Genomic DNA, 19,706 nt, shown 5'->3' with positions numbered 1-19,706 from the left:
ACAGTCATAGAATGATTTCCTGCAAAATAAAGAACAGTATGGATTGTGTAGAATGACAGGCCTCTGAAGTTACTCAGACTGCATGTGTGTCCCAGATCCACCTTTTGCCCTATGGCCCAAGGCATAACCATAAGCTGTGGTTACAGCTTCTACGTCATATATAGGAAGGGGATAATAAAATATATATGAAGGTTGCTATGTGGACTAAATGAGAGCTAAAAGAGTGTCTGCCCCAGGATAGACTTTCAATAAACGTCAGTTTCTTTTCTTACAAAGACAAGATTCCAGAAGTCTTCAAATATTTAGGGGATTAAGATGGCCAAATGTCTCAAATTTATTTTAGGCCACATGTAAACGAGGTAGAACTTCTATTCTTAACTGACTTCTGTAATCTGTACCATTTCCTAAAACCCCTTATCTCCATAGGAACTCCTTGAAACAAAAATATTTCCACCAATGGCAGAACGCAGTACTCCTGTGCCTTCCTCTTGAAGCCTGAAAAGTGCTTTTTCTTCACACTGGGAGGGGGAAGGGACCTTCCTGACATTGGCCTATATTACTCAGGATGTAGCTCAAGATCCAGAAGATGGGCCTCCTGGTAAGATTCACATAGCAATCATAGAAAATCGGGCTCAGCACTTGGTGTAGAATCAGGAAAATTACAAGATGAATGGACCGTTGTGAATATGAAACATAGCCTGTTCTTTAAAGTGAAAAGGAAGGAAAGAAAGACCCTGGCAATTATCGCCCTGTAAACATCAGTTCCAGCTGTAATAAGTGTGTGTGTGTGTGTGTGTGTGTGTGTGTGTGTGTGTGTGTGTGTGTGTGTGTCTGCGTGTGTGTATGTGTGTGTGTGTGTGTGCGCGCACACACGTGTGTGGTTAAGTAGCAGGAAAGTGATGATATCAGGAACAATAAGTGGCTTAGGCTTCAAAGAAACAAATCATGCCAGCACAATAGCTTTTTTTTTTTTTGACAGAGTTATGAATAGATGGTGGGGAAATGCAAGAGATGTAATATATCTTATGTTAGTAAAGATTTGATATGTCTCAGGAAATTTTATTTGCAAAATTAGCTACAAGATCACAAAGAAAGGTTATTGATAAATTGCAAAGTATCTGGTGGTAGGAAGGTGCAGAGATGGCCGCCGGGGATGGCCTTATTTAAGTTTCATCATTAATTTGGAAGAGGGAGTGAATCTTTCTCTGTGTTCATAAAAATTGCAGGTTATACGAAATCAGGACATGGTGTGAACACTGATCAGCCAGGGACTGACACAAAGTGGTCCCCAAAGAAGGAAGATTGGACAGAAACAAGAGGCAACTGAGAAGAGCCACATTTTTAGGTCTGTTTTGATTTACCTTCCTTGTAGTGCATAAAATGAGAATGTGATAGCGAAGTGGGGTGACACAGACATGGAGAAGAAGATGGGCAACAGAAAGGAATCTTGTTCAACACACACTCGTGGGGACCCTCATTTGCTGGGGCCAGTGTGTGCCAAGTTCTGCACGTGGACTTTGTGCTGTGTGAGCAGGTACTCAGACAAGGCTCAGGGATATTAAGAATCCTGCAATAGGAGAGGAACTTAAAATTTTGCATAATCTGACCATTACTCATCAGGTATAATTTGACATAGATTTGACTTCCTTGACTTCTAGGAATTCTGTAGATTTACATTGTATCTGTAGGTCAGTGGTCCACTTTGAGTTAAGCTTTGTAATAGGTATGAGGTATGGGTCAAGGCAAAATTTTTTTGCATAGGGATATCCAGCACCATTTTTTGAAAAGACTGTCATTTCCTCTTGAATTGTCCTTCTTTGTCAAAAATCGGTTCTCATCCATGTGTCAGTCTACTTCTAGAATATTTGTTCTGTTCCACTGGTGTGTGTGTCCATCCTTTTGCCAGTAACTCACTTTGTTGATTACTGTATCTTTATAGTAATTCTTGAAATCACCTAATGTAAGTCCTGCAACCTTGTTCTTCTTTTTCAAAATTGTTTAGGCTATTCTAGTTCCTTTCTTCTTTCATGTAAGTATTATAAACATACTAACATATAGGGTCAATCCATGAACACAGGGTATCTCTCCATTTCTTTAGGTTCCTTTGATTTCTCTCATCAGTAGTTTTTTTAAAGGTATGGATCCTGCACTTGGTGCTATTGTAAATGATATTGTTTTTTTTTTTTAATTTCACATTCCGATTTTTTATTGCTTGTATATAAAAATACAAATGATTTTTGCATATTGACCATGTACCTCATGGCCTTGCTGAACTGACCTATTAGTTCTAAGGCCTTTTTGTAGATTGTTTGGAATATCATAACAGGCAATCATGTCATCTGTGACAGAGAATTTTATGTCTTCTTTTTCAATCTGTATGGATTTTATTTGTTTTTATTGCCTTATTGCCCTGACTAGGACTTCTAGTACAATGTTGAGGAAGAATGGTAAGAGAAGAAATTCCTGTCTTTTCCCCATCTTAGGAGCAAGGCAGTGAGTCTCCATATATGATGTTAGCTGTAGGCTCCCAGCATATGTCTTTTATCTTAAGAGAGTTCCTCTCTATTCCTAGTTTCCTGGGAGGTTTTAATCATGAATGGATGTTGGATTCTGCCAAGAAAATTTTGCATCCATTTCAAGAATCAAATAATGATTTTTTGCTTTAGATTCTCTGTTATCTTTTAGAGAAGCTAAAAGTGAAATTGTGAATTTATATCATACCACATTTCTTAATTTTATATAGAACTAAGTTTTTGTCTGATATCATATCCCTTCTACTGGAAGACCTTTTTAAAAACATTTCTTGCAGGCTACATATGATGGCAATAAATATTATGTTTTTCTTTGTCTGATAAATTCTTTATTCCTCCTTCATTTTTAGAAGATATTTTTTCCAGGGGTAGAATTCTGAATTGACAGATTTTTTTTTCCTTTTGGTCATTTCATTGTTCTTTGGATTGTATAGTTGCTGACAAGAAGTGTATTATAATTCTCATCTTTGTTTATCTATCTGTATTGTGTTCTTTTTCTCTAGCTGTCTTTAACATTTCTTCCCCTCTCCTTTGGCTTTGAGCAGTTTGGATATGATGCTGGTAGAGGGGTGTGTGTGTGTGTGTGTGTGTGTGTGTGTGTGTGTGTTTAGTATTTATCTTGCTTAGTCTTCTCTGAATTTCTTAAAGTTGATATTTGATACTTGTCATTGACTTTGGAAATTTTGCAGCCATTATTTCTTCTCTTTTCCTCACTTTTCTTTCTGGGATTCTAAGTATACATACACTAGACCACTTATTTTTTGACAGCCCTGAGATGGAAAGAGGCTGTCTCTGAGGTGCAGCAAAAATGGATGACCTAATGCTCAGGGTAAGGCAGCCACTGAGAAAAAACCCGTATTTGTTTATTTAGCATTAGTGTTACTCTCTGTGTTTCAGTTTTTGTAATTTATGTTGACATATCTTCAAGTTCACGGATTCTTCCTTCAGCTGTGTCAAGCCTACTGATGAGGTCTTTGAAGGCATCACTGAAGGCTCTGCTACTGTACTTTTTTCACTTAAGCATTTTTATGTGACTTTTGCTTATAGTTTTCATTTCTTTGCTGAAATTACCTATCTTATCTTGCGTTTTGTCCTCCTTTCCTATTAGAGTCCTTAATATATTAATCATAGTTATATGAACTTCCGGGTCTGAAAGTTCCAACATTTGCATCATATCTGGTTTGGTTCTTTTGTTTGCTTTGTCTCTTTGCAGTGTCTTGTTTACCCTTTTTTTTTTTTTCACTTGCTTCATAACTTTTTTGTTGAGAGCTGGACATCTTCTGTAGAACGGTAGAGGCTGAGAGAATTTTATGCTGAAACTGGGCATGGTTTTCTTATGCTAGTCCTTTACTCTGCAGTTTTAAATGAATCCAGTAAGGACTTGAGCTGTGTTTAGGGTTTATTGTTGCCATGGTTACCCACAATGCATCGCATGCTCCAGATGCCTCTAGTTCAGGATGGGGGCTGGTTCACTATGGGGTTTTTCTCAGTGGCTGCCTTACCCTGAGCATTAGGTCATCCATTTTTGCTGCACCTCAGAGACAGTCTCTTTCCACACTATTGCAATACTCCCTACAGAAGCCCATTGTTACTTGACATGTGTTAGCTTGGTGATGTTGACAGGGGCCTCTGTTGTTCAGATAATATGTCAGACTTAGATAGTCACTGGGCCCTTGTGTCTTATGGGCTTTCACTGCTTTGTCAGTCCTCCTGCCTCTGCCCTGAGTTTAGAAGATTTCGTTTTTCTTTTTTCTTCCTCAGCTACAATAGGTTTTTGACAGTGCCTTAGAGTGACCATGTTTGTTTCCCTTCTTCCCACTGTATAAGGCTTGTGTTCCATAGGGGAAGTATGCGAAGGATCATGGAGAAGGGAGCCCTCACTTTCCCACAGCCCTGCCATTCACCTTCTACAAGCATATACTCCAAAGGATGCTTTCTCATGACCCTCACCATTATGTTTTGTGAGCACATGGGTAGGTTAGTTAGAAAAGAGTGTACACGTGTGTAAAAATCTAATGCCCCCGGCAATCCTATATTCTCTACATTACTCACTTATACCCCGCCTTTGTTGACCTACACTCAATCCTCACCAATTTGTTCACAATTTTAGCTAAATTCTTCTTACCATTGTCCAGGTGCATGTGTCCCAGGTACGAAAATGGCCTCACCTCCTCTGTCTTTGTAAGCAGCTGTCATTCCTTACCTCTCTGATAGGGTAAAGAGAAGGTGTGGATTTGCCATTTGCCTGCTTTTGTGTGTGTATGTTGTTGCTGTGTTTGCTGCTGTTGTTTTTGTAAGGATGAGTGTGATACTCTTTCCAGCTTCCTGTGTCCCCAGATGGAGCAGAGAGTGTCTTTTTCTTTTGATAAGACAACTAGAAATCTGCCGTGTGTTTGAGACCAGATCCCATTCTGTCCCCCCATGCCTCTCCCTTTCTTGTGGCAGTGATTTTAGGGATTTGGAAGTAAAGGTCCTAATGGAGAACTGAAAAATACACTCCCCTTGTAGGTAAAATGGTATCCACCTCCTGTATTGATTTGAATCATTTGATATTTGCTATAGAGTCCATTTTGGATATTTTTTCATTATTCTCCTGATCAATAAAATCTTCAGAAATTCTCATGTGTCGAGAGAGCATGTGAATTACGTTATTACACATTTATTTACCCTTGATAACACTTCACAGAAGCTTTCCTAAACCACATTTCCCATTTCCTATTTCAAAGGTATAAAGCCAACAGGCTATTCCATTATTTATTTCAAAAAAATAAAAGAAATCATTCAATTAGTAGTATGTCAGATGAAAGGGACACTTTGAATTGTGGCATTATTCTGAACGTATGAAAAGCAAAGTCTGCACCTGTCATAACTATGGGATGAGGCATGAATATTCTATACATTTCTGATTAATCAAAATCCACGCAAAAATATCAGTCAGATCAGAAGAGTCAGAATTGATTAAACCATATTTAGCTTATCTGTATTGTCCTGGTATCACACAGATTAGAATAGAAGCCAGTGTGATAGCGTGAGAACAAAAGACTTGTCAACCTGACACTATTTTAAACACAGAAACAAATGGAATCTTGCAAACCAATCCTGATTAACTAAACCTGACTCTACCTTGAAAAACATAATGGTATTTTTATGATTTTAATATGGTTATCAGCACATCCCTTCTATTCTAAGGTATCTAGACACATAATCTTCAGGTATTGGGAAATAGCATCTCCAATTTGAGAATAACATGGTCTGCAGTATGCCAGCCACATACAGGAAACTACAGGGCAAACTTGTCTCTGGTGTGATTAAAAGCTCACTTGAAAGGACCTCTTTGCATGTGGAACTTTTCTGGGCAAAGGATAGAGGGCTTCTTTGTCTTCAAAGAGCTTCAAAGGATATACAGAAAAAAGCATGTGCAAACTGGAGAATCAGATGTGTGAGGTAAGGAAAGTATTAACGTTTTATGCTCAGATGATGCCTAGTATCTCAAGCCCCCTACGCCTTGGCTTCTTCCCCCAAACAAAATCTGTTCATATATAAACGGGCAGAACAAAGCTCCACCTGATCCCTTCCATTGCTGTTGTGCTGGGCAGGCTGAAGGCTTTGGAATACTGGGTGGCTATGGATGGTGACTGTGGATGCAAAGGTGGACTGTAATAGTGGGGGCCACTGCTGGGGATGATCTTCCCTGCCTGGCCTCAGAGGACCTTGCAGTGGGCAGATGTAGCCCTGGGTCTGTCCTCTACCTGACTAGAATGTATTTTGCGAACAACTTATTCACCATGCCTTTTACTACCATATTACCCACCTGAAGATTAAATCTTACCCTCCCTGAGAAGCTGGAAGATAAGTTGAGCATGCTCCCGAAGTTTTTCCTCTCCGCTCTCGGTGTCCTGAAACTCAACCCCATTGGGTCCCTACAGCCCATTTTTTGGACTAGGAGGCCTCCCCTCCCTCCCGTGATCCACAGCAGCATTTCTGATGGAAGAGGCTGCTGGTCCTTCCACCCTGGTGGGCAGAGGGTGATGTGGTGAGCTCTTTCAAGAGGGCTGTGTGCATTTAAAAAAACAAAACAAAACAAAACAAAACTCCATCTCTGCCAAAACCTATAAATACTTTCAATAAAGGCATTTTCTCTTTTGTTTCTAAGAAGAGAATAGCGTGGTGAGGGACAACATAAATTTTAAAGTCCACAATTTGTTCCATTCAAAACCAATTAGCAATCAGAGCGACAGTGGGCTTTTTCTGGGCTTCCCGCAGCATCAATACCACAACAGCTCTTCCCAAGCTAGCTGAGTTGAAATATTCTCACCTGACATCCCTTTTTTTTGTTGTTGTTAACCCACTCCCCCTCCCCTTTTTTGGTTTACTTTTCTTTAAATCCACAAACTTTATTCATTGGCAAGCAATGGAAAGAAGTTTGACTTATAACATTTACAAAGGCAGGGCCAAAGCCTCTCATTTAAAACTCACTGACCACTCACAGGAACACTCTATTTGACTTGCAGTGAAATTCCACTTTGATAAACCCTCTGGAAGAAATAGTTTTTTACAAAGGTAAGATATTTATTGATTGATTGATTGATTGATTGATTGATTGATTGATTTATCTATCTATCTACTTACTTAAGAAAGAGCTCATGTGATTAGGGGAGAGGGGCAGAGAGAGAGAGTTTTAAGCAGACTCCACACTCAGCATGAAGCCTGATACAGGGCTTGATCCCATGACCCTGGGATCATGACCTGAGCTGAAATCAAGAGTCAGGCGCTAAGCTTACTGAACCACCCAGGTGCCCCCTCAAAAGTGAGATGTTTTAGACTCAAATTTTCCTCAAATTCTCTAGATAAGAGATCCCTTTTAAAAAAAACTTCTCTAATTCTAGTCCATCCTAGGTATTCATAACCCTGATACTCTAGCCACATGAAAAGATGTTTTAATAATTTGCTCCTGTAATATCAATCAAATCTGCTCCATTACATATTCTAGAATTCGTGTCCTATTCTGAGGGGAGTATCTACGAATGGGTAGTAATGAAACTTCTACAGATTAAAAGATCAATCATTTTTAATGTTAAAACTTTTTAACGTGGGTATTACTTTTTAAAACTGATCAGAGAAAGGGGAACCCTTTTCCACTGTTGGTGGGAATGCAAACTGGTGTAGCAACTCTGGAAAACAGTATGAAGTTTCCTCAAAAAGTTAAAAATAGAATTACCTTACTATCCAGCAGGGATAAATACTAGGTATTTACCCAAAGGGTCCAAAAATACTGATTTGAAGGGATAGAGGTACCCTGATGTTTATAGCAGCACTATCAACAATAGCCAAATTATGGAAAGAGCCCAAATGTCCAAAGACTGCTGAATGGATAAAGAAGATGTGGTGTATATATGCAATGGAATACTAGTCAGCCATCAAAAAGAATGAAATCTTGCCAATTGCAACAATGAGGGCAGAGCTAGAGAGTATAATGCTAAGTGAAATAAGTCAGTTGGATAAAGACAAATAACATGTGATTTCACTTATATGTGGAATTTAAGAAACAAAATAAATGAACATGGGGGGTGTGGGGAAGAGAGACAAACCATAAAACAAACTTTTAACTATAGAGAACAAACTGAGGGTTGATGGACGGGAGGTAGGCAGGGGGTTGGGTTAAATGGGTGATGGTACTACGGAGAGCACTTGTTGAGATGAGCACTGGGTGTTGTATGTAAGTGACGAATCACTCAATTCTACATCTGAACCTAATATTATACTATACGTTAAGTGACTGGAATTTAAATGAAACTTGAAAAAAAATAAATGCCATTGACCAAAGCTAATTAGGCAGAGATGTTTTAGAGTAAGAAATCTAAGTGATTGGCAAAAAAACTGGAGGCAGGTGGGGGCAGGTGAGGAGAAAGAGGGACAAAGTGGGGATGACAATTTTGACACAAGGCATTGGTTTGCAATTTTGTGCTTTCTGCATACCAGAAGTAACGATGAAGGAAGATGGATGAACAGAAAATGTTTGTGCCAGGACTGAGAAAGCATGGATGTTGAGTGACATCATGAACATAAAATGGAGTCCAAGGGCTATGTCTTCCTATGGAAAGTTTGTAATGCTGTAGTAAGAAATGCCATTTGTTTAGTGAGTAGAGAGCTGTGCTTCAGAGACCATCAGTTTGGTTCCACACAGAAGTGAAATGTTAGCCTGTGTTTCCTATTAGCTGTTGTGGGCACTGGTGGTGATCTTCTCAGCATCCAACTCTGTTTTGTCCTGTCCCAACAGAACTTGGACTTGTTCAGGTATCCCCCAGGCTTCCACACACCCCAGGAGACATGGGAAGCTGACCCCCCACTCCACAGTTCCCAGGAGTGAGCCTGATTTAATAAGGATCATCTTGTTCCTGCAGAGGAGAGGTGAGCAAGCCTTTCCTGTGAAGGGCCAGATAGTAAACACTTTAGGCTCTGTGGTCAGACACCCCTGTGGCGACCACTCAGGCCACTGTAGTGCAAAAGCAGCTCAAACAACACATAAATGAATGGGTGTGGCTGCGTTCCAAGAAAACTTTACTTGGGAACACTAAATTGTTAATTCCTGATAGTGTTCACCTCATAAAATGGCGTTCTCTTTTTTGATTCTTTTCAACCACTTGAAAATATAAAAACCGTTTTTCAGCTGGCAGGCAGTACAAAACCAGACACTGGGTTGAATCTGGCCCATGGGCTCTAGTCTGTTGACACTTGTTCTAGGGACCAGCACTTCTTTTTTTTTTTTTAATTTTTTTTTTCCAACGTTTTTTATTTATTTTTGGGACAGAGAGAGACAGAGCATGAACGGGGGAGGGGCAGAGAGAGAGGGAGACACAGAATCGGAAACAGGCTCCAGGCTCCGAGCCATCAGCCCAGAGCCTGACGTGGGGCTCGAACTCACGGACCGCGAGATCGTGACCTGGCTGAAGTCGGACGCTTAACCGACTGCGCCACCCAGGCGCCCCATAGGGACCAGCACTTCTAACAGCATTTTGAGGGATAGTGGAAATGTTCTATAAGTGGCCACATGTGACTTTGAGTACTCGAAATGTGTCTGGGGTGAATTATTGTGTTTTAATTCTATTTAATTCTAAATAATTTAAATGTAAACAATCTCCTTTGGCTAATGTAATAAGGAATCTTCATTTTGGATGTTTGCTGACAGCTTTTAGGCCTCACGCCTCTGTCTTCCCCTTGTGCCTGCATCTATGCAAGCAGATAAGAAAGCCTAGGAGCTCCTCCTTTGCAGCAATGGGAGATCTAACCACCCAAGCCCTTGCCTGCACCCAGGAACTCTCTTACTGGTCCCACCCATGACTATAATAAAGAACCGGGCCAGCCCCCTTTCCCTGCTCTCTTGAACTATTTTGAACCTGCTTGAGAGGGCTGCTGTGCTCTTGAGAGAGACCTGAATTATGTAAGCTATCAAACCTTTCATATCCTCCTGGTGTATATGTGGCATCATCCACTTTGACATCCAAACCAAATTTCGGGTGAGGGTTCATTTGCCTCTCGAGGTGACCATAACAGTGAGTCATTATCATGTTGGACAGCACAGGTCACAGAATACTATGGGTACAGGGTAGGTGACTCTGGAGTTGGACTACTGAGAAAACAATGAGAAGTTAGGGATGTCTGGGAAATTTCTTTTTAATTTTTCGGAAATAATCCTCTTTCTTTGACTCAGTGTGAACATGGAATTCTGCAGTCCATTTGCTGCTAGCATCTGTGTTTTGCCTATAAGGGGAAGCAGCCTTAGAGAATGAAATTGATCCTGTGATGGGATAGTGAGTCTTTAATGACAGTATTAAGCTGCTGGATCAGCCTCTTCTTGAAGCTGCCACCTCCTCTCAGCTTCCAGGGATGTGATTTCTGAATCAGATTTCTGTTAGTCTGAAACAGCCTAACATATATAATTGATTCTAAGAACCACACTCCCCAACCCAATTTTAAAATCTCTAAAACTGTAATCAGTCTTACAGTCTATAGTACAGCATAGTTTATTGGGAGAATCTTCTTTCTTCTTTGCAATACATAGGATAATATTGTGTCTTAAAATGTGGTGTCTTAGATCGGATGAACTACTATAGATTTGACGACTACTTTAGGCTTTGGGATTTCTTTCTTTCTACTTCTGGCTTTTAATGCTTTAAGTAAGCTTTTGTTCTAAGATAATCTTTTCTTTAAGTTTGCAATAACCCCCAATATTATAAAGCTGTATTTTCAGGTTAGCACATCTTCAGAGCATGCCTAGTTGAACTTTAGTGCCAGGGTAAGATTTTATTACCTGAACAATACGTTCTCGTTTGTGAACTAAAGGCAATATGCAAAACATCATCCAAAAGTGGAGAGATCATTTGGGAATATCAACTAAATTAAAAAATATTGTTAAGGGGCTGACATATTCTAGCGCTATTCAAGCACTGAATGAACTGGCCTTGGATGAAATGAAAAAGAGTGTATCTGCTTAATTGTATGCTTGATGCACTCCATTGTCCCTGCCTACTGGTGGGCAAACTTAACTGTGAATTACATTTCTGTTATTATTCGATTTTTAACATTCTCTTTGTTTTATTGCAAAAATTCAGCCTAATGCAAGCATATTATTATGGGTTTTAAGTCAAGAACCACCAAGCATTGCCATTAATTCAAATATACTGAAATCCAAAATAAATACCCACTTTCAAGAGCCAAAACTCCCAATCATGTTGAATTCTTTTATTACAAAAAGGACCTTCTTGCCAGCCTTCCCTCTACTCCACCCCAAAACTGTATCCAAATGGGAACAAGAAACTGTAATGGAAAATAAAGTCCTATTTCATAATTTCAACAAAAAGATAAAACACCTAGAAAAATATGTGACCTATTTGCAGAAGAGTACAAAAGTTTGACATCTATAAAAGAAGTCGAATAAATAGATTAATATAATGGTTTTGTGTTGAAAAAGTAATGTCCGTCTTACACAAAATACTTAGTAGATTTATGAAATCCTCATAAAAACCCAAGATAAATGGGGAGAAGGGAGTGCAATACAGTAATTTTAAAGACGAAGGGCCAAAATAATCAAGAATATATTGAAAGTAAAGACTAATGAAAGAGAATCTGCCTTACCAGATAATGCAACTCCAATAATTAAAGCAGTGCGCTACTGACAACAGAATTGGCAGATGGATCAATGTAATGGATTTGATAGCCCAGAAATCGATCCCAGTATAGATGCGAGCTTAGTATATATTAAAGGTGGCATCACAAATCAGTGAAAAAAGGAACCATTATTGAATAAGTGGTCCTGGAACCGATGGTTAACTATTTGGAAGAACACAGTCAAATTACCACTCTAAAATAAATTGCAGTGGGTGACCTTTGACCTATTAAATGCTAGAGGTAAATATAGAATGAGAAGTACTCTTTCAGCATAAATGAATCAGAAGAAATCATAAGGAAAGTAAATCACAATAGAAGATGTAGCATATGTGTCTGTCTCCTCTCTTGTCCTCAGTGCCCATGAAATAGATAAGAAAGAATAGAATGAAAGAATCAAATCCTACGTAAAACAAACAAATAAAGTAAGTACCGTTACCAGAAAGTGATAAAGCTCTGGAAGATAGAAAGTAGAGAAACTATAGTCCAAAGCAACAAAGGAAAGGTCCTCCGCAGATAAGAACTATTCTCCCCAGTAAAGCCCTAAAGCAGGCGTTCTTGAGGATGGTCCCCCAACCAGCAGCAGAAACTCCTGGGAACTTATTAAAAATGCAAATTCCGGGGCGCCTGGGTGGCGCAGTCGGTTAAGCGTCCGACTTCAGCCAGGTCACGATCTCGCGGTCCGTGAGTTCGAGCCCCGCGTCGGGCTCTGGGCTGATGGCTCAGAGCCTGGAGCCTGTTTCCGATTCTGTGTCTCCCTCTCTCTCTGCCCCTCCCCCGTTCATGCTCTGTCTCTCTCTGTCCCAAAAAATAAATAAACGTTGAAAAAAAAAATTTAAAAATGCAAATTCCTAAGTCTCAGTGCAGACCTACAGAGTTAGAAATTTGTGGAGTGGGTCCCGACCACCTGGATTTTAACACGCCTTCCAGGTGGTTCTGATACACATAGCATTCAAGAACTCCTTTTCTAGGAGGGCTCCTGGGTGGCTCAGTCAGTTAAGTGTCCAACTTTGGCTCAGGTCGTGATCTCACGGTTCATGAGTTCAAGCCCTGCGTTGGGCTATGTGCTGTCAGCTCAGAGCCTGGAGCCTGCTTCAGATTCTGTGTCTCCCTCTCTCTCTGCCCCACCCCTGCTCGCACTGTCTCTCTCTGTCTCTCAAAAACAATAAACATTGAAAAAATTAAAAAAAAAAGAACTGTTCTAGGAAAACTCCATGGACAAATACAGATGTTAAAGGGATAATCAGCAGGATAATTACATAATGGTCTACATTCCTAGCAGCTGGGCCCATAGAGCCTCCTCTTTACTGCCCATAACACTGAGGACAACTTTTTGTGTAGGGAAAGTGCCTAATGTCAGCGTGGGGGCAGTAGGGAAAGTGGAGCAGAGACTTAGAATTTCATACCCCCTTAATGCTAGCAGAGAGAGGAGGAAGAGATTTTTCTCCCCAGAATGATTTATATACAACATGGCTCTCTGAAGTGGTTGTTCTGACAAGGGGGACTCTTAAGAGTTGTTGTGGAGCTGAGGAAGCAGGCATGCCCCCCAGACAAGTCACTGCCACCAGGTAGAAACTGAGCCTCCTCATCTGGAAGTCAAAATATCCTTCTCGCCATCTGGCCCCATCTTGTCCACTGCACTCACCTATACTCAGAACTCTTATTCATCAACAGGAAAACAAGCATGCCATACAGCTTTGGAAAATTTGCCTTCGGCTTAGAGTAGCCATTGTTTTCTGTAGAGAGTCAGATAGTAAATGCTTTTGGCTTTGCACATCAGTTCTCTGTCCCAGCTACTTAGCTCTGCCACAGTAGCACAGCAGCAGCCAGGGAGCACATGCACAGTGTGTGTGTATACAGTAGGAGTCGTTTTCCTGGCACGTATCCCACTGGGTGTTCTCTGAGCTTCCTGGATATGTGCTTTACTTTCTGACATTAATTTGGGAAGTTCTCAGTCATCATGATTTCAAATGTTTCTTCTATTCCTTTCTGTCTTCTCCTTCTGTTCCTCCCATTACTCACATTATACCCTTTGTTGATGTCTAGTTGTCTTACAGTTCCTGGCCACTCTGTTCTGGATTTTGTTGTTGTTGTTCAGTCTTTTTTCTCTTTGGTTTTCAGTTGTGGTCATTTCTGTTGAGCTATCCTAAAGCTCAGAGATTCTTTGCTCAGCCCTGTCCAGTCTCTCATCAAAGGCATTCTTCATTTCTGTTAGTGTTTTTGATCTCTGACATTTCTTTTTGGTTCTTTCTTGGAATTTCCATCTCTCTGCTCACAGTGCCCATCTGTTCTCACATGCTGTCTACTTTGCCCTGCGTATGTTAATCGTAGTGGTTTTAAATTCCTGCCTGGTCTGATGATTCCAACATCCCTGCCATTATCTGCGTCTGGTTCTAATGCTTGCTCTGTCTCCTCAATCTGTGTTTTTCACCTTTCACTATGCCTTGTAATTTTTTTCTGATAGCCAGACACAATGGGCTGGGTGAAAGAAACTGCTGTGAGTAAGCCATTAGTAATGCAGTGTGAAGTGTGGGGACAGAGAAGTGTTCTATAGTCCTATTAGCAGATCTCCATGTTCGAGTGAGCCTATCCTGGACTGTGAACCCCACACATGTGAACCCCAGCCCCTTGCCCCTTAGGTAGGACAGTAGGGCTAGAAGGGGCCAGAGTTGGATATTTCCCTTCCTTTGGGTTAGGTTCTGGAAAAAGCCCAGCACGTGAGGCTGTGGTTAAATAGTTTCTCCTGTGGGCAGATATTGTTAAGACCAGAATGCTCTGACGTTGTTCAAAATAGTTCCTTTTCCCCTCTCACTGGGGAAGCATGTGGGGGTTTTGCTCTGATGTGCACTGTGAGGACCTGGTAACACTCCTGGAGGTAAAACTCTCTCAAGGGTGGGGACTCCCCCTCCCCCCCCCCCCCCCCCCCCCCGCAAAGACTGGATCCTTCTAGAGTTTTTCCCTCTCAGAGTTTGTCCTCGCTTAGTGCCCACCGGTTTGTCAGCTGTAGTTCAAGTTTTCCTCCTGCATGCTCCTTCCCGCAGACGCTGTGCTCTGGTGGATGGTGGTTCTGTTTGCCTGTCAGTCTCGCCACTTCTAAGGGCTGCCATTTGCCCTACAACCATACTTCTCGTATGCGTTGAAGAAAAGTTGTTGACTTCTCAGTTTGTTCAGCCCTTTACTTGTTAGGACGGAGTGGCAAGCTTCTTCCATGCAGAACTAGAAACCAGAAGTCGAAGGATGAAATCTTAAGGAATGGGCTCTCAACCTGAATTTAATGAATGGGCTTATTAATCACCTGATTTCTATTCCAGCCTACACTGGCAGTAGAGATAAAGTGGCTTTCATTGGAAACTCTGGCCGGACAACGAAATGAAGAAAACCAGGAAGCAGGGGAATAGACCAGGGCTCTCAGAGCTTAGCAGGGAGACATTACAAAAGCCACAGAAGAGATGGCAGTTTGGGGAGAGGAGGCATCCAGCTAAACGGTTCTCATGGAAACCAAGCGTACCAGTTGCACGAGAAGGAGCTGAAGGGACCAGGATGAGGGCTGCTTGATCCTGACAGGTAGCTGCTAATTAGCAATCAAAACCTAATTGAGATTAACAGCTGTTTTTCTAGTACAGTTACTAACAGGGAGGCAGAAATGGTATGAAGATCATCCAAGCTCTACAAGCTGCATTTTAACATCAGAAACTACGAGAATAGAGCAATGTGCCAAGCGAGCAGGGAGATGAAAGCGGGCCATGAACACAGAGCTGAGCTGACAGGCCAGAGAAGGCTGGATCCATAGGACCAATTAGGATGTCTACAGGGGTGCTGGAGGCAGATTAAAGGGGCAGGATGCAAACAACAATAGAGCGTCTATTCACTGGCTGGTGTGGCCGAGCGACAGCCTGGCACTCCTGGAGAGAAGGGCACATGGGCGGGCGCAGCTCTCTTAGCTATCAGCTGGGCCTCGGGTTAGGCTGGAAATTCTTTCAAATGCACTGCCTGAGCACCGTCCTAGTCCCGAATGTAGGAATATCTATTGTGTGGAGGCCCCAGTCTCCCCAAGGGGGTGAACCTGCTGACACTTCCGACAGGTAAAGCACACTGAATGGTCAGTCTCTCTCTTTGAAATCCTTTCAGTGGGTTTTCTTTTTCCAAGGCACTCTCAGCCTAGTGGCTGTGAAGGGGCTCCCTTAATTACCACTAGGAGAACTGGTGACTGCCAGGAGTATGGCGCAGGACCTAGGAGGAAGTAAAGCACTGCACACTCAATCAGCGTGGTTTAAAGCCATTAGGCCTCCTGCTGCCTTGGCCATTGGAATCTACTGGAAAGCTAGAGGAATATGACACAGCACCTACTGTATGTCCAGCGCTCATCTAAGTGCTTGACACATAGTAATTCGTGGAATCCTCACAGCACCCCTGTGAGATACTTGTGCACTGCTATCGCCCCCACTTTACAGATGAGAAAACTAAGGCAGAGAGGTTAAGGAATGTGCTCTGATTTACGTGGCTAAAAATTGTACAGGGAGGACTGGAACTTGTGGATTCTGGCTCCAGGGTCTGCACTCATAGCTACTAACCTGCAGTCTGCAGCCCAGCAATAGTGTCCTCACTTACCACCTCTCTAGAATACAGAAGTGCAGGCCCTGCCCAGACCTGCTGAGTTAGAAGCTGCATTTAACAAGGTCCCCAGGTCCCCTACGCATATTAAGGTTTAAGAAACGCTGTACTATGCTAGGCACCCTCATACAGATCTATGTCTTGTATGTATAGTAATAGTTAATTAATATTAAGAACATAAATCTCTCCTCAATAACAAGGACACACTGCAGTTAGAGTAATGCAAAAGACAGGGCGGGTAATATCCTGAACTGAATGCTTTTCTCTATCTTCATTCATTAGGTCTTGTTTCCTAAATAAGGCTTGTTTATTTTTCTTGCGACTCTCTCTGCCACAGGCCATTTTCATAACCAGTGATTGTTTTTGTTTCAACAAATATCCCCTACATTTTGAAGTCATAATTGCCTTTTTATTACCCTTTTTCCCTCTCTTGCCTCAAATATCTCAACTCTAAAGTTTTCACAGTGATAGGAGCTTAGTTTATTTCTAGAACAACCAATTCCTGTTGGGTTTCTCTCCGTCTGCTCCTCCTCACACTTCCTTCCATGGTTGTCCTGAAATACTGTTTATTAGGAATATACGTAGAGACTGGACCTCTCATACATTGCAGGTGGGAATGTAACATCCTTTAGCCCCTCTGGAAAATAGTTTGGCACCTTCTTATAAACGTACACATAGATTTTCCTAGGAGACCCCGCAGTCCCACTCCTGGGTGCTTAACTTAGAAAAATAAAAACTTGTGCTGTCACAAAAATGGACACCTAAATGTTTACAGCAGCTCTTTTAATAAGTGCCAAAAGAAAGAAAGAAAGAAAGAAAGAAAGAAAGAAAGAAAGAAAAGAAAAGAAAAGAAAGGAAGGAAGAGAGAAAGAAACTCGGAACAACCTAAATTTCCTTCACCAAGTGAATAGGTAAACAATTGTGGTTCGTCTATATAGTGGAATACTATTCAGCAATAAAATGGAATGAACTACGGAGATTCTAAACACTATGGATGGATCTTGAAAGCATTATGCTAAGTGAAAAGCCCAGACATAAAAAAAAAAAAAAACATATCTTTTGTCGTTCCATTTATATGAACTTTTAGAAAAGGCAAAGCTATAGTGATAGAAAGCATTTCTGTGGTTGCCAGGGGCTGGGGGCTCGGGGACAAGGGTACAAGGAAACTTTTGGGGCTGATGAAAATGTTCTGTATTATAATCATGGTGTTGGTTACACTGCCTTATGCACTTGTCAAAACCCACTGAATTGCACATTTAAAACTTGTGAATCTTATGCATAATAAAACTGTGATGGTTAACTTTATGTGTTGACTGGAGTTGACCTCATGGTGCTTCTATGAGGGTGTTTGTGGAGGAGGTTAACATTTGAATTGGTAGACGGAATAAAGCAGGTTGGCTTCCCTAATGTGGGTGGGCTTCATCCAATCAGTTGGAGGCCTGAATAGACCTAAAAGGCTTGACCCTCTTGCGGTGAAGAGGGAAATTTTCTTGCCTAATCACCTTGAGCTGTTGGGACATCTGTGTGTTCTGGCCTCCAGACTTGAATCGAAATATTGGCTCTTCTTGGGTCTCGAGCCTGCTGGCTTCCAGGATGGAACTGCACCATTGGTTCTCAGGGTTCTTGGGTCTTGGGATCGAGACTGAAACTCACGGTATCAGTTCTGGGTCTCCAGCTTGCCAATTGGAGACCTTGGGCTTCTCAGCCTCCATAGTCATGTGAGGCAAGGCCTTATGATGAATGAATGAATGAATGAATGAATGAATGAATGAATGAATTGGTTCTGCTTCTGTGGAGAACCCTGACAAAAGCTAAGCCACAGTAGAAGAATTAGGGATTCATTACAGGTTGATCTAAGGAAGAAGAGGGAAAGGTATCAGATCCACCTCAGCAGTTGGTGGTCATTATTTTCACCATTAATCATCAGATAATAAAAGTCTCTTTCTTTAGAGCCTGCAAATACCCAATGCTGGTAGGGCAGTTTGTTCTCTGGAATAGTCTGAATAAATTCAATGCTTAAAGAAAACACATTATAAACATGTTTACAGTGTCCTGAGGCTTTAGAGTCTTAAATGAGTTCTATATAGATGCCATAAACTTCTTGTAATTAAAGACATGCTAAATGTTAGTTGCATTAATGCTGAAGAAATACAAATACATAGTCTGAAGCCATTGAGAGTTAGTTATCTCTTAAATCCCATTAAGAGTAAAACTTCAGTGCTGGTAGACCCAAGTCCCCATCCCTTTTGCTATCAGAATATGCTTTTTGAAAAGCCCTCCTCCTAAGATATTACTGGAAACCCCAAGGCCATGCTTATGTGCATGCACAAAGTGGCCTGTTACCTAGTCAGCCCTCAAGTCTACACTGTCTAGCCCAGGCCTATATTTTCACAGAGGAAACACTGTGAGTCTGTGGGCTCTCTTTGCATGGCCCCTGACCCCAAAGTCATTCATAAGGTGGATTTGCCCCACCCCATCTTGATGATTCTAAGCAAGCATCAAAATGCTTTGAAGTCAGAATTTCACTATAGCTCATACAGATTGAGAAGGAAAACACTTCTTTATTAAATGTTTTGGGGCTCCCAAGCACAACCACTTGGGTTCAAAAACATTAGAGCTGTTAGCAAACTAGCCCTTTCAATACTCAGAGACTCTTTTCTTTCTGATGCACAGGCTGGCCTGGGTCACTTTCAATACTGGAAGGCATACGTGCCAGGAGCCACGACCTCATCCCACAATTAAACCCTGCTGTTGTGTGCTTGACCAGTCCTTCCTTTCCCCTTACGGTCCATGTTCATCCAGGGACCTCCATCACTTTTCACTCTGTAATCTGGCTCCCATCAGGGCTACCCCAGTTCACCCTCTATCTCTGTATCTCTGAATATTATATATGGACAGAGTTTAGCCCAAGAGTCTGTCAGTCTCAGTGAAAATCAGTGGCAATAAATAGATGCCTAAAGTGCATGTTCCAGAAGCTCCAACTCCTACTCAGCCGTGTTCTCCTCTTACACACAAAAAATTGTTCTCCAAGTATAATTTGCTTTTTATCATAAAGTGTATTTTTTAAGTCTATGGATTATATTCTAGAATTGAAAAGGCAGCTGAACAGTCAGGTTCTGAGAGGGCAGGAACTTGAACAGATCTGGGGCCCCGAAGAGCATGAAAGAAGGTATAGTCTCTACTGCATGTGTGGGATGCCTCTAGAAGGAGAAGTCAGTTGGAACCATTTTAATTTCATTTGCTTTTTCTAAACTGTGAAGTATTTCATACACAAAGCCCAAGTATAGGAGATAATGTAATAGACAACTATGTCCAGTACTCAGTATTATCAAATCATATAGATATTGCTAGATTTGCATAAATAAATTAGTATATACCCAATGGGAGCTCTTAAGTGGCACG

The 19,706-nt window shown here is 41.4% G+C and overlaps 1 long non-coding RNA gene across 1 annotated transcript; it reads left to right on the top strand.

Annotated features, from left to right (window-relative positions):
* Positions 1-372: 372 nt before the first annotated feature.
* LOC147584363 (uncharacterized) lies at positions 373-9,148 on the top strand. Its single transcript, XR_015255396.1, has 4 exons — positions 373-598; positions 1,227-1,345; positions 7,043-7,091; positions 8,809-9,148. It is a non-coding gene; the product is annotated as an uncharacterized LOC147584363 (long non-coding RNA).
* The last annotated feature ends 10,558 nt before the right edge of the window (positions 9,149-19,706 follow it).

Source organism: Puma concolor, chromosome A1 (assembly GCF_028749965.1).
Source record: "Puma concolor isolate L17-30 chromosome A1, mPumCon1.1.hap2, whole genome shotgun sequence".
Classification (NCBI taxonomy): domain Eukaryota; kingdom Metazoa; phylum Chordata; class Mammalia; order Carnivora; family Felidae; genus Puma; species Puma concolor.
This window is presented reverse-complemented; position numbering and strand designations above follow the sequence as displayed.